This window comes from Nothoprocta perdicaria, unplaced genomic scaffold (assembly GCF_003342845.1).
Source record: "Nothoprocta perdicaria isolate Ctin4 unplaced genomic scaffold, notPer1 scaffold_328, whole genome shotgun sequence".
Lineage (NCBI taxonomy): Eukaryota > Metazoa > Chordata > Aves > Tinamiformes > Tinamidae > Nothoprocta > Nothoprocta perdicaria.
In genome coordinates, this window is record NW_020455564.1 from 370,807 (window position 1) to 383,620 (window position 12,814).

The 12,814-nt window shown below is 35.7% G+C and overlaps 1 protein-coding gene across 1 annotated transcript in view; it reads right to left on the reverse strand.

Moving 5' to 3' along the window:
- Nucleotides 1-12,535, reverse strand: part of CHRM3 (cholinergic receptor muscarinic 3) — a 163,707-nt gene extending 151,172 nt beyond the window's left edge. The window contains exons 1-2 of the mRNA XM_026043283.1: nucleotides 12,512-12,535; nucleotides 8,754-8,866 (exon numbers count right to left, since the gene is read on the reverse strand). The gene's annotated coding sequence lies outside the window, so the exon portion shown is untranslated. The remainder of the gene's footprint in view (nucleotides 1-8,753; nucleotides 8,867-12,511) is intronic.
- Between the last annotated feature and the right edge of the window lie 279 nt (nucleotides 12,536-12,814).

A 12,814-nucleotide genomic window follows, 5' to 3' on the forward strand; every position in this document is an offset into this window, starting at 1 on the left:
TCCCTCTCTCTTCCCCAGAGTACTAGCACACCCACAGATCCTCTTCCAAAATCCTTCAGTGGCTCTTTGATAACTATGTAAATGTGTAGTCTATAAAGCAACCTCATTATTTTTCTGAGCATAAAAATGCCTATGCATATACTTACATATATGCCCATATTTCCTGCCTGAATTTGGGCCGGGGGCTGATTAAAGCACCTAAGGCATTTTAGGCTGAGGTCTGACCTCGTTTTCCCAGCATCCGAAGTGAGGAGAGAAGGCGGCAGCCGCTCGGCTCTGCCACGCGATGCAGCCCCTTCGGGGAGAGTCAAAGGGCCACAGACTACCTCATTGAAATGKAGTAAGAAGGCTGTTATCCAGGATGTAACACGAGTTGCATGCCGGTCAGGATAACCCCAAATGGCACATTTGCTTTTACTAGTACAAATGGTTGAGACCTTGCTGTTCCTTCTTATCTGAAGGGTTTCAGCGTTAATGCACGGCGTGCATTAATTAGTACTATAMAAGAAGGTCCTGTTTAATGCAGTCAAGCCATTAGCTTCACTTGGCTGAAGATGAAACTTGGACTGTAACTGCTGAGCCCTAAGTGAAGCCATATATTCTTCAGTGAGAAAACATTTCTCCACCACTAAAATGCCCACATTCTTGTGGTAAAACACTGACTATTTAATAGAGCACAACAACACACATATCACTTAGGAGAGGAACTGAATAGTGTCTAACCCCCATAAAAAGATCAAATGAGTAAATAGGTTAAACAGTTAAGGCTCTTACCAAAGAACACCTTAAAACGGTAAAAAAAAAAAGATTTTCTGTAGGAGTGGGGATACAGGATTTCTCTAAATTACGTAGTCCTCACTGATATACATTGCTCTTTTCCTGCAGCCAGTAGAAAAAAAAAAATAGAAAATGATTTGAAAGCAAAGAGAAGATTCAAGAACCAAGTTTTTGTTTAAATACTTGCCTTTCTTCTCAGTTGTGCTGCAAAGCTATAAAGTACTAAGTTAAAGTTCAAGTTGGAAGTATTTTCCAATTTGAAAGCTTCTATCACATGAAGAGTCTGTGAATACTTAAAATATGGAAATCACTCAAACAAGTGCAAGTGCTTGAAAGATATACAGACTGAATAAAGTAAAAATAACAATAAAAAAGAAGTAGGAAGCATGCTCATCTTGGCCTCCTTATAAAATGAGAAGTAACAATACTGCATGTACAGCCATCTCCAGAGAGCAATATATCCTTCCCCAAGATGAATATCTAGGATAAATGTAATAGAAGAATTGCCTTCTGGAGCTGCCTGCCTCTTCCCATTCACAACTGAGATACACTGGATTAAACCTACCCTTATAATAGAGATCTGTCTAATGAGATATGCATAATGTTGGATTCAGAATATGGATAAAGTCAAGTACTTGAAAAAAAATGCAGCATAGCACAATCTTTTTCCCTTCTGCCAAGCAACTTCTTTCCAAAAGTACCTATTAAATTTCTTTTGTTTCTGTTAAATATTCTTTTGTTTTGCTTTATATACATGTACATATAAATATACTCCATAAAATAAACACACTATGAGATAATGACATAAATTGCAACTTATTATAATAAACAATAAGTAATATATTATTGATTTGAAAAATAAATATGGCCTGTCAATTAAACCACTGGTACCAATTATTCAAAGCCAATATCCTGATGTATGTATAATTTAAGTATTTTAGCCCTGCAAATAACAACTTTTGATAATATCTCCATCCACGGTAACATTATTTTCAGTAAATATTTAGCACAAAAAAAAATCTTAAAATGACCCCCAAATTAGCTCAACTACAACAATTTACGTGTCAAAGTAGTGAAAAAYGTAAAATGCATTCCACTTGCATAAAATTCAGTCAGAAAACATGTTTACGTAAAGCTGTAGAGAATAGCATTGTCTTTTGAAAAGCGGAATTTAAATTTAACAAAGAAAAACATTAAAAGCTGAAATTTTGTTTTAGGAAACATGAAGACTGCATCAAGAGGACTGTAATAGAATCATTTGGATAAAATCAAAGTTAGCAAAGGACAAGAGACAGATACATGGAAAAGCAACATTATTCTGAAGCAACTGGAAACTRTATATTTCAGTAACCAATTTCCAGGGTTTGGTTGCTTATCGCTTACTAGGTRTGATTACTTTGCATTATCCATATTCAATAAAAGAAATTCCTCCTATATGAATTCTAAAAGCTTTAGAAATGCTGTTTAGGAAATAGATCACAAGCTTCTGAATCTCAGATTTAGCTCATCTCCTACAAAAGAATAAGAACAAGGAATAAACTGAAAGACATCTTCAGACATTACTAATGCCTGAAATAGATGATATAATATGGTATGATAGATGGTATGGCAGATGAAGCATTCAGTGAAAAAATACACTTACAGTAAAACAAGTCTTGGGTCAGAACTTTTGCACAAACTTTTCTAGTGATAGATGCACAACAAGTATARTCTGTAAGTTATGCAATAATCACAGTTATGACAACAACTATTCTGCCATGGAAAGATGAATTTTCTCTGCCTTAGAAACTCTGTATGCAACTCCATGAAATACACAGTCCTCACAATTTAGATTTTATGATGCTTTGCTTTAACTGAAAGTTCACTAGTAAAAACAGGTAACCAGTAACATTTTGGTGTTATGAGGAAGTCAAATAAGATGAAAAGCATCTATGAACAAGGATTATAATATTAGAAAGAATGAACGCCTCTTCCTTTTTAAGATCTACTGCTAAGAATCTGCAGTGATCTACCTTGAACATGACAGTTCTGATCTCAATGAGATGCATCTGTCCAGACTAACAAATTACCAATACCTAGAAGAAAACAGTAAAAGAAAAAAAAAAATCTAAACTTCAGAATAAGTTTACTCAGATTTAATATATAGTTCATTTAAAGGCAATGAATTTAGAATTGAACTGTGGGTGCCTGCTGTAACAGCATGAATTAGAATTATGAATCTCATTCCTTCCCTTCTCAAACACTTAATTAGCCTATTCAAAAGCACAGATTTTGTTTCCCTGAGCAGAGAAATATAAATTGCTTTTCAGAAGCTTTCTTTTTTCAATCAGTGTTCCCCCTTTCCCCAGTTTCACCCATTGCTAAGACTGTCCAGGACAGTAATTAAAGTTTGAGGAAATACAGATTACATATGCATATGATCAGTTGGAAGTCAAGGAATTGCAGTGATTCTTCCCCATTTTCTAAATTGAACATTGGGAAGTTATTTTATGAGTAAGTCTTAAAATGACTAAGCTTAATTCAAATATTCAGACATGTCTCTTGGTAATCGTTGACGTTAGGTAAAATTGAAGGATAACATTGGTGTATGGAAAAAAAAAAAATCCATATCTCTTAAAGAAGGTTGGGTCCCAGGGAGATCCATGCAGTGCCCACAACTACCGTGGGGCAGTGGCTGAGGAGTGTGGAGGGTGGCCCTCCAGAGGGTCTTGCTGCCAAGCATTTCTATGACTGTTGTAAATAGTCAGGACTAGTCTAATTAATTAGATGATGGGGAAAGAAATTTGAATTTGGTCTTTTTCAAATCTGTTATTCTTTTTTTCTCTCTGTTTATGGAAGAGCTGGTTTTCTCTCCTACTGCTGGGGCCCCATAGTTTTAAACATCTAAATATTATCTTGTTTACTTTATGATCATCATGTTCATCTAAAAGTTGAATTACAACATATATATTTATGGAGCATAAGCCTCCAAAATAACAAGCGTTCAGAAGGGAACTTGGCCTCTTCACTGTGAAAGAAACAGTATTTTTATTAATTGCTCCATGCATGACACTTTTCTCTCAACCCTCTGCCTAAAGGCTCTGTTATGTTATTTTTTTTCCCTTCTGTGACAAACCTTGGGCTACTTGGGGTCACCAGGAGCTTCCTGAGCCTGAGCAAAAGGATGGGGAAGACCAACACTATGTTGCATTAGCTCCCTGCAATTCTACACAGTCTTTTTCAACTTTGAGTGAAGAATCTGGTGTTGTGAGGGAGTCACAGCAGCTCCTGGAGCTCATACATGATCTATAACACTTTCACCTTACTAGGACCCTCTTCTGTAAAACTAGCAATGTTTAGGATTCCATCCTGCATCTCTGTTTTCCATTGAAAATTTTTTCTTCGTGGTAGGAGAATAAGAACAACAGACATGAAGACATGGAGTATTGCAGTGTTTTCTTACATCATTATCATAGAGTCTGTCCTCATTCCAAGCATCACATTACTCACCTATTAATATTTTTAATGTAAAAAAATGTAGATGCATGATAAAGTTTATTTAGAAGAAAATTATATGTAAATTCAAATCTGTAAAAAGCCAGACTATTTAAACTCTCTTCATTCTGATAAAGCCATTTCTTGCAGCCGTTTATTTAAAGCCAAATCTTATCATGTTCACATCACAATGACACTGTTTAAGAGGAAATAAAATGATTCACTGATCCTCTGACTAGTGTATCAATCATGGCATACTGATAGCCTCATTAGTCAAGATTCTCTAAGGCTAGAGAATCGTTAGCGTTAGTACATCTGGAGTAATGCCTCTAAGGTGACTGAACTCTCCCTTAATCACAAGCTAACTTTGAGACTGATTTCTTTGTAGTTTTTGAAACTTTTACTGCATAATTTAGTGCAGCTTCTTGAGACATCACAGTCCTTCTGGACCACTATAACTGCTTGACAATTAAATACAGAGAGGTGTGTGAAAACAAGAGGAATAGGGTAAAGAGAGCTCGCTCTTTATTTATATACTGAGTATACTCAGTATATACTGAATATATATATACTGAATATACTGAGGCAGCAATAAGAACCTAATTCAAAATTTCCCAATCCAGAAATTTGCAAGGCAGACACTAATAACTATTCATTTGTTTCTGTTTATTAGCAAAAGGCACCTCGGTACAGGATATATCTCAGTAGAATTGTGATTATCAAAACTAACACATTAGTAGGTTGCCTCCTTCATTCTGATTCTTCCAGTGTCTTTCCTATACTATGTGTTCTGGGATTGAAACAAAACTCATGATGCACTTGAGCAGGCCAGGTAGTACCTAGCATGGCRGAAAGAATGTACCCTACTGAGGACACATGTCTGCATGAACTCTGTGGACCCACATCTCTAAGCAAAATGAATAGAAGTGTGAAGATCTCTCAGTTTTCACAATAAAAAGCAAGCAATGGAAATATTTTTTTTCTAATTACTTATTAATGATTATTTAGTAATGATGAGTTAAAATGGAGCATTTTCAATTGTATTCAATTTCAAAGTTGACATTACAACAATGTTGTAAACTGTGATGAGTCACTAGCATTGAGAGGCTGTAAAGTTCAGAAGTAGAAACATCCAAAACCTATGCATTACATCAGTTAGGGCTAAAATAGTACATTTAAGTAYGAGATGGTTGTGGAGTCTCCTTCTCTGGAGATCTTCAAAACCCACCTGGATGCGACCCTGTGCCATGTGCTCTTTGTGTCCCTGCTTGAGCAGGGGTGCTGGACTAGATGATATCTAGAAGTCCCTTCAAACCTCCATTCTGTGATTCTATGAAATTGTTCTGTGCTGAGAAATGCATCTGAAATTTGAGATCCAAGGCTAGACTTCCTCCAAGTTTGGGTTGTTTTTTGCCTTAAAAAAAAAAAAAATCCTGCCTAWAGAGTTACAAGACTACCTAGCAGTTGCTGATGCTGTCCATATTACATGATGTCCAGAACGTATAGTTACTAAGTATTAGGACTGAGACACCTGCTACATTTTTGKTTTTTTTTCAGTTGAGCTTTCTAGTCTTACTGCCAGCCTGCCTTCAATGGAAATTGATGTGATTATGTACTAAAAAATCTTTGCTTATTCTTATAGCTTAACATATGGTCTGAACCATTTATCTTGTTTGTAGATATCCTGACCTTTAATGTTTTATATATTCTCTTTTTAATTACCATAAATGTCTCCTAAGCAGCATCTGGCATATGCTCTTTATAGCTTCTTTGTCATCTTTCTGTACTGACTTTACACATGCAGTATATTTAAGAGAATCTGTTCAACATTAGAATAGAATCACAGAATTTTTCAATATATAGAAAATAGTTCATCTTTATGCGTATGACTTTCAAATATATTTATTTTTAATCTCAGTGCAGCTAGATGTGCATTCCCATGACAAAAGAAAACCTGTCAGGATTAATATTGTCTGGTCCAATGCATAACAAAAATACAGAAGACAGTGAATAAATAGGGGCTTATGCACAATTTTGCATTTCCTGGATTCCTTACATTTTCTTTTTATGTGTTTCCATTCCATCATCACTGGGATCCCTCTCTAAAGGCCTGGCTTCCCAACTGATGTGATTTTTTCTGCAGTGCTATGCTAGCTAATGCGGCAGGAGATTATAGAGCAAATCAGAATTCTTTATTATTTTCCTACACTCAAAATGCATATTATTGTCTTGAATATCCTTTCTTCTGTAGGTTTTGGATTTGACAAATAAAGCCATTTAATCTCCAGATAACATTCCCCATGCTCTATATAGAAAATATATATATGTTTCATGTAGTATGCTGACATTCAATTAACTTCTTAATATCAACCTCAGATTTTATCTCTTTTGAAGGCAGCAATAGCTAACACTCTAGGCTTTTGAGAGAAAATCTCTGAGTATCTCAAAGGAAATGATAGGAAGGCAGGGACAAAGACTTTCTTCATCCTCACTTTTTCTTTAGTTGAAGATTTTAACTGAAAAGAGGAGCAGTTTTAAGGAATATGTTGCCTGTTTGTTTTCTTTTAATTGTAAAGGTAATTCAAAATGGCAATATTAAAAAAAAAAAATCCCTAGTTTGCTTTTGATGCTGTTCTTATGAGAGTGGACAATTGCTGTTAGCTGCTTTGTAGGGAATCTCTGCAAAAGGAGACAAAATCCTGCAGTGTTCATGCATATAGGACAGGCCACCTTTTCTCTGTTTAGAGAAATCAGTTTCTTCACCAGATATGTCACATGGCCCTTATTTCATCAYGAATCAGTGCCAATCAGGACAATCAAAAACAGACTCAGAAATGTACGGCACATTGCTGATAAGTAAGAGGAGAAAACTAAAGGTCAGTTCCTTGAAGCAAGTCAGCTAATTTGCCAAATAAAAAGCCTGGTTGGGGAACAATGCAGGAATTGGTGAATACCYGGGGAACTGCCTCACAGAATCAACAGGTGCTAGATAACCCACCAAGCGATATCATTTTGCTTAATAGTTTGCTATTGGAAACAAGTGACGTGATGTTTTCTCCAGTATTTACTTGGTTCTCTGTTTTCGCAGCAATATGGTTAATACCATAGAGAGATGTCATTTGAAATGAAAAGCAAGCTGGGATGGATGAGGGACAAGCAGGCAAGATGCCCTTCAAAGGATGAAAACAACATGCTGGGCAACTCACTATGTAGTAAATAACTTACTTCACCAAAAATAATAATAACCAGTTTCACTGGCAGATATCCCAGTCCATTTATACAGGATATTTAAACATGTCTTTTCATTATCAAGTGCAAACACATCTCTGGAAACTGCATTGCCTCTGCCTGTTCATTACAGTACTTAGGTGTACCACAAGAACAACTTTGACTGATGCCATTAATTTCCCTCTTCTACTCTGAATGCTTATATCTCTCTCTGCTTTTCTCTGTACTTTTGATTATCTTCCTGCAACAACAATTCTGATACCCAGAATATAAGTGGAAAAAAAAAAGATGCTTTTCATTCTGGCAGGTAAGACCTTTTCTTTTAACTTGAACCTTAGTCACAGATACAACAAATATATATAAAAAGATTTTAACAGTGGTCAACTAGTAACTCCAGTAACTCCAAGATTGTTCACAAGAAGACTTACAAACTTTGGCATAGGAGCCATGTCAAAATCCTTAAAAAGGAGAAGCAAGACACTATGAATTTTAACCTCTAATGCTTAAAGTGATATTTGTTTTAGATAAGAGAATGGTCTGCTATTTTTGGTGTTAAATAGCACTAAGGAGCATTTTGATATCTAAATTTGTTGATTTTTAACTGGTGTTTAGGCAAATGAACAACTAGTACTTTGCATCTCACTTAGCAAATCAGAATCAATAGCTCAGTTATACAAGAAGCCTGCTTCTAGTGTTATTGTTTATACCATACTTAACATTGCCCATGGGTACTATAAGCAGATTAATTGTGAACACAAAGATACAAAAAGCAATGCAAAAATGAAACAAAAATATTTTCTTTCTAAATACTTCCTCTAAGTTATTGTATKTTTTGTGCATTTTGAATTGTATTTTTAAACAGCTGTAATTTTTGTTGTTGTTGTTATTAAGTGCATTGCAGTTTGGTTGATCAAAACCAGAAACAGCATTTGGACAGAAACTGACTTGGACTGAAACACTGTACTCTGAGGGCAAGATGCCTTCAAGCTGAGGAGAAGGACAACAAATCAAGCCAAGTATAAGGATATTAGTCCAGCTCCAACATCATCCTCAAAAGAGTAGATTTTTGTAAGATGACTTTCAATCAGTTTTTAAAAGAACATCAAAAAGTTTAAGAATTATTTTCCACACCTATAGTGAACAAACTCCTCCAGGCCAGCGTGTATGTAAACAATGTGAACACCATCCAACGTATCTTACTGCAAATGTTTAGTTCCTTCTCTGAAGCACATACCAGGCATTTAAAAGGTATGCAACATAGCAACGAAACTCACCATGGACAAGGAAGAGGTGAAAAATATATCATGTTTCAGATGACTGACGATCATCCAACATGTAGTCCATTGTACCAAGCACTGATGAAAGATCTTGCCATAACCATCAAAATCTTAAAAAAAAAAAAAAAAAAAGTCACAAAAGGTAATCAGAAATTAGAACAGTGAAAATYRAGTACTACTCACTGAAAATACTGAAGGAGAACTTCTTAAAAAGAGGTAAGTTCTTCTTCAAAAAAGTTCTCCTTTAACAACACTTCCACAATTGCCCCAAATTGCCTAGAAGTAGAACTACTTAGAAACAAGAACAATAAAAGCTATTATATTCTCTCTTGCATTCACAACTTCTGGATAACTTTGATGCCTCACTGCAATCTCTGTAAAAGCAGCTTTACGCAAGGACAATTTCTCACATACTCATACAGCTAATGTAGAATGAGATACGAATTAGCAGCTGATTTCATTTAATTAGAAAAGCTTCTCTAAGGAAAGAATCATTAAGGACTGAAGTAGTTTACAAGCATTGCTCTCTAGCAAAATCTATGCTGCTACTTGAATAAGGCTAAGGCTTTTTTTCTAACATACAACCGCACTGAAAATTAATCAGAAGTCACAGATATTTTGTGTGCGTATCAGAGCTGCTGAAAGGCTAAGCATGAATACTTTATTCCAAATGCTCAGCTTATACAGATAAAATTCATGAGTCACTCACAGACTCCGTATTACTGGGTGACAAGTCTGTTCCCATTCCCCTCACCTCCAAGGACGTGTGCAGTTCATCCACAGCGCCAGTCACACAGTGACAGCCTCGGTGACTCAGCGCACACCCCTCCGACCCAAAACTCATGCTGATTTGCTTGACATATTCACTGACATGGATAAAACCATTTTCATGCAAGTCTTATTCTAAGTTCAATTTCTTTAGCAACTATGGCTCTTTAAATTACTAGAACGTACCATTATAATGCAATGAAAAGGCAACAGACAAAAATACAAATGTTGCTAGTTAATCCTTGTGTAAACCAGAATATACTGTGTAAAGGTGCCCAAGAGCTAAACAGCTGTAATGATAAAATTTACGGCTTGTTTTAAATCAWTCACTATATAGAAAGTGCTTGCTATTTATTACCATCATTTAAATTAATTTGCTCAATAGRTTTAGTTATGCTAATATCTGCATTAATAGAATGTTAAATGGTAATTATTATAACACATTCAAGAATAACAATATATTGTGTACGGCAGAAAGAGACACTGAATGGAGACACTGAATGGATCCCTTATAATGAACAAAATTTGATCATATCCAAATGACCAAACTTTCTAGCTCTGGCAACCATAATTGTTGTTTTAATCAAACTTTGTTTAATGTTATGAATATGTAATATATTAAAACTGTGCTATACTCCTTTATTGCTTGGAACTTGGCATTTTATTTCAACAGTGAGACACCATAATGACTAACAAGTATTGACAAAGTGCCTTTTAGTCTTGACTAATTCTGCGATTACGTGGTAACCTACCATTTTCAAATGGTAGGTAGGTTTTCAGTGGTAACTATTTTTCTCAGCTGCCAATTAAAACCATGGTTTGCATCTTCACTTTGGTTATTCATTTCAGGTCTGCATGAAGTCCCAAGATTCTATGTTTAGTTTTGTGAGCACATTTTTAACTACTTTTACAGAAAACACATGCTTTGCCATTGTAGGGATACAGAGACAGGAATCAGCATGTGAGTCCACATCAATAGATTCTGAACAATGTTTCTCACATGCACAAGCATAGTGACAAATTATAGATTTAATATCATCCAAATATAATTTTAAACTGTTGCTTAATTTTGAGCTGTCTTTACGACTGAATCTGTCTATGAAGGTCCTTCGCCACATGCTCTTTTCCACTGACAAGACACCAGGGAAAGAAGAAGGGCTAATGCAGTTCTTGTGTGCAGTTCCTGTGTGAGAGGCTCTATTATGAGAAAACATGTAATGAAAACGTKACATTTGTTCTATGCTGCAGAACTTCTATGAGCTACAGAAGCACAATGATGGACTTTTACAAGGTAGTACAAAGTCTCTAAGTAATTCTCTCCTGATGAAGGTCAAGAGCACCTGTGCTCTGTCCCTCCTAAACTTATTYTTTCTTTTCATGCTAAAGGAGCAGCTTTAGGATTATTTTCCATATTGTTACTTTTTTGAATTTATACCTTTTGGATATGTCCCACGTATCCCAGGTTGTTTTTTCTTTTGTTTTGTTTACTACGCTGGCAACAGAAAGGAAATACCAAAAGAATGTGTTGTTCTACATATTTAAATCCTGTAAATAGCATCTAATATTGCTTTGCAAATCAGACAGTCACATGTTTGTGTTTTATGAACCATATAATATTTTGGGAAACTAGAGAATTTCTGTAATGTAGCGCACATGACATAAAAAAGCAGAGTCAACTTTTTCTGAACTGTTATTTTGTCGCTTTTTGCCTGCACAGCGCACAGTAACTCTGTGCTGTGTAACGAATAAAGTCAAAACGGTTTGAGCAGAATTTGTGCTACTGGATATTCATCTAGCAATAGCAGTTAAAAAAAAAAAWWAAATAAAAAAGGTGACTCCTTTCCTCATCTGCGATTGACCACAGATGGAGTCTGAGAACAGAGCACAGTTCCCTCAGATTCCACAAGGAAAGCAGCTAATGATTGTGTTCAACATGTGCCCATAGCACAGTTATAAAGCTTTAATGAACTAGTGTTAATTAATAAAAAACCTCTAAACATGCCAGGTCACATCATGGCTTGTGGAAAAAATAAATAAAGCTTGAAATACCACCTATATTATATGGTAATAAAATCTGCTTGTGAGAAATGAGGCTGAAAGAGCTTCATGACATCTCCTCCTTAATGGAAGTCAACACCAGCTATGTGCACTTGGGTTCAGAAGTGAAGGGATGACTCAAGACTGTTTTTAACCTCTGCAAAAGGGTCATTCATCCTCCTCTTCCCTGGTATGTAGGACACTCAAGTTGGTGCAGCAAATACCCATTACAGACACTAATTGAGATTACAAAATATGAAAACAATTCTGGTTTCTTGGGAGCAAAGATTAAATTTAAGAGAACAAAAAAAGGAAAGCAGCAACGTCAGGGGCTATGGGTTACACAGTAAAAATCTTGCCATATAAGGCAATGTAAGTGGTCAATAATTGACTATTTTGCTGTGCCCAAGCTAACATTAACCACGGTTATGAAAATAATAAAAGCTGTTCAACTTTCTTTGTATCAGAGTTATGGGCAACTTTCAATGTAATATTTSTCTAGTGCTCCTTAGTTATAATTTCCCTTATGGTCACATACATAGCTGCTATAAGGGCTTCCACTGAGGCTTTAGATTTTTCACAATATCTCTATTGGCAGATGCCGATGTGAAATGTTCAATTCTTTCCTCCTCACCAAGGGAAAAGGGAAAAGGGAAAAAGGGAAAAGGGAAAAGGGAAAAGGGAAAAGGGAAAAGGGAAAAGGGAAAAGGAAAAGGGAAAAAGGAAAAGGGAAAAAGGAAAAAGGAAAAAGGAAAAAGGAAAAAGGAAAAAGGAAAAAGGAAAAAGGAAAAAGGAAAAAGGAAAAAGGAAAAAGGAAAAAGGAAAAAGGAAAAAGGAAAAAGGAAAAAGGAAAAAGGAAAAAGGAAAAAGGAAAAGAGGGCAAAAAACTTAGCACTTCAGAGTAGAAAATAACTTCTTATACTCAATTTCTAAACTTGAGAACAACTCACCAAGGTATGAAAGAGTGGGTTGTTGAAAAATTGAAGTCATTTCACAGAATTATCAGCAAAATAAACTTCCCTGGTCCTCCTTCTCACAGAAGCACATGGGAAGGTCAGATAGGCTCTGCTGACTAGCAATAAAACAGATACTCAGCTATCAATTCTCCTGTTTATCAGCACTGCTTTTCTCTAATCCATACATGCAACTGGCTGAAAAATGGCCAGAGATTATAGCCTTGCAACACTGTAGTCAGGCATTAGTCAAAGAGACCAAGGGATCTTACAGTTAGAGGTTAAAGCCAGAAACACATG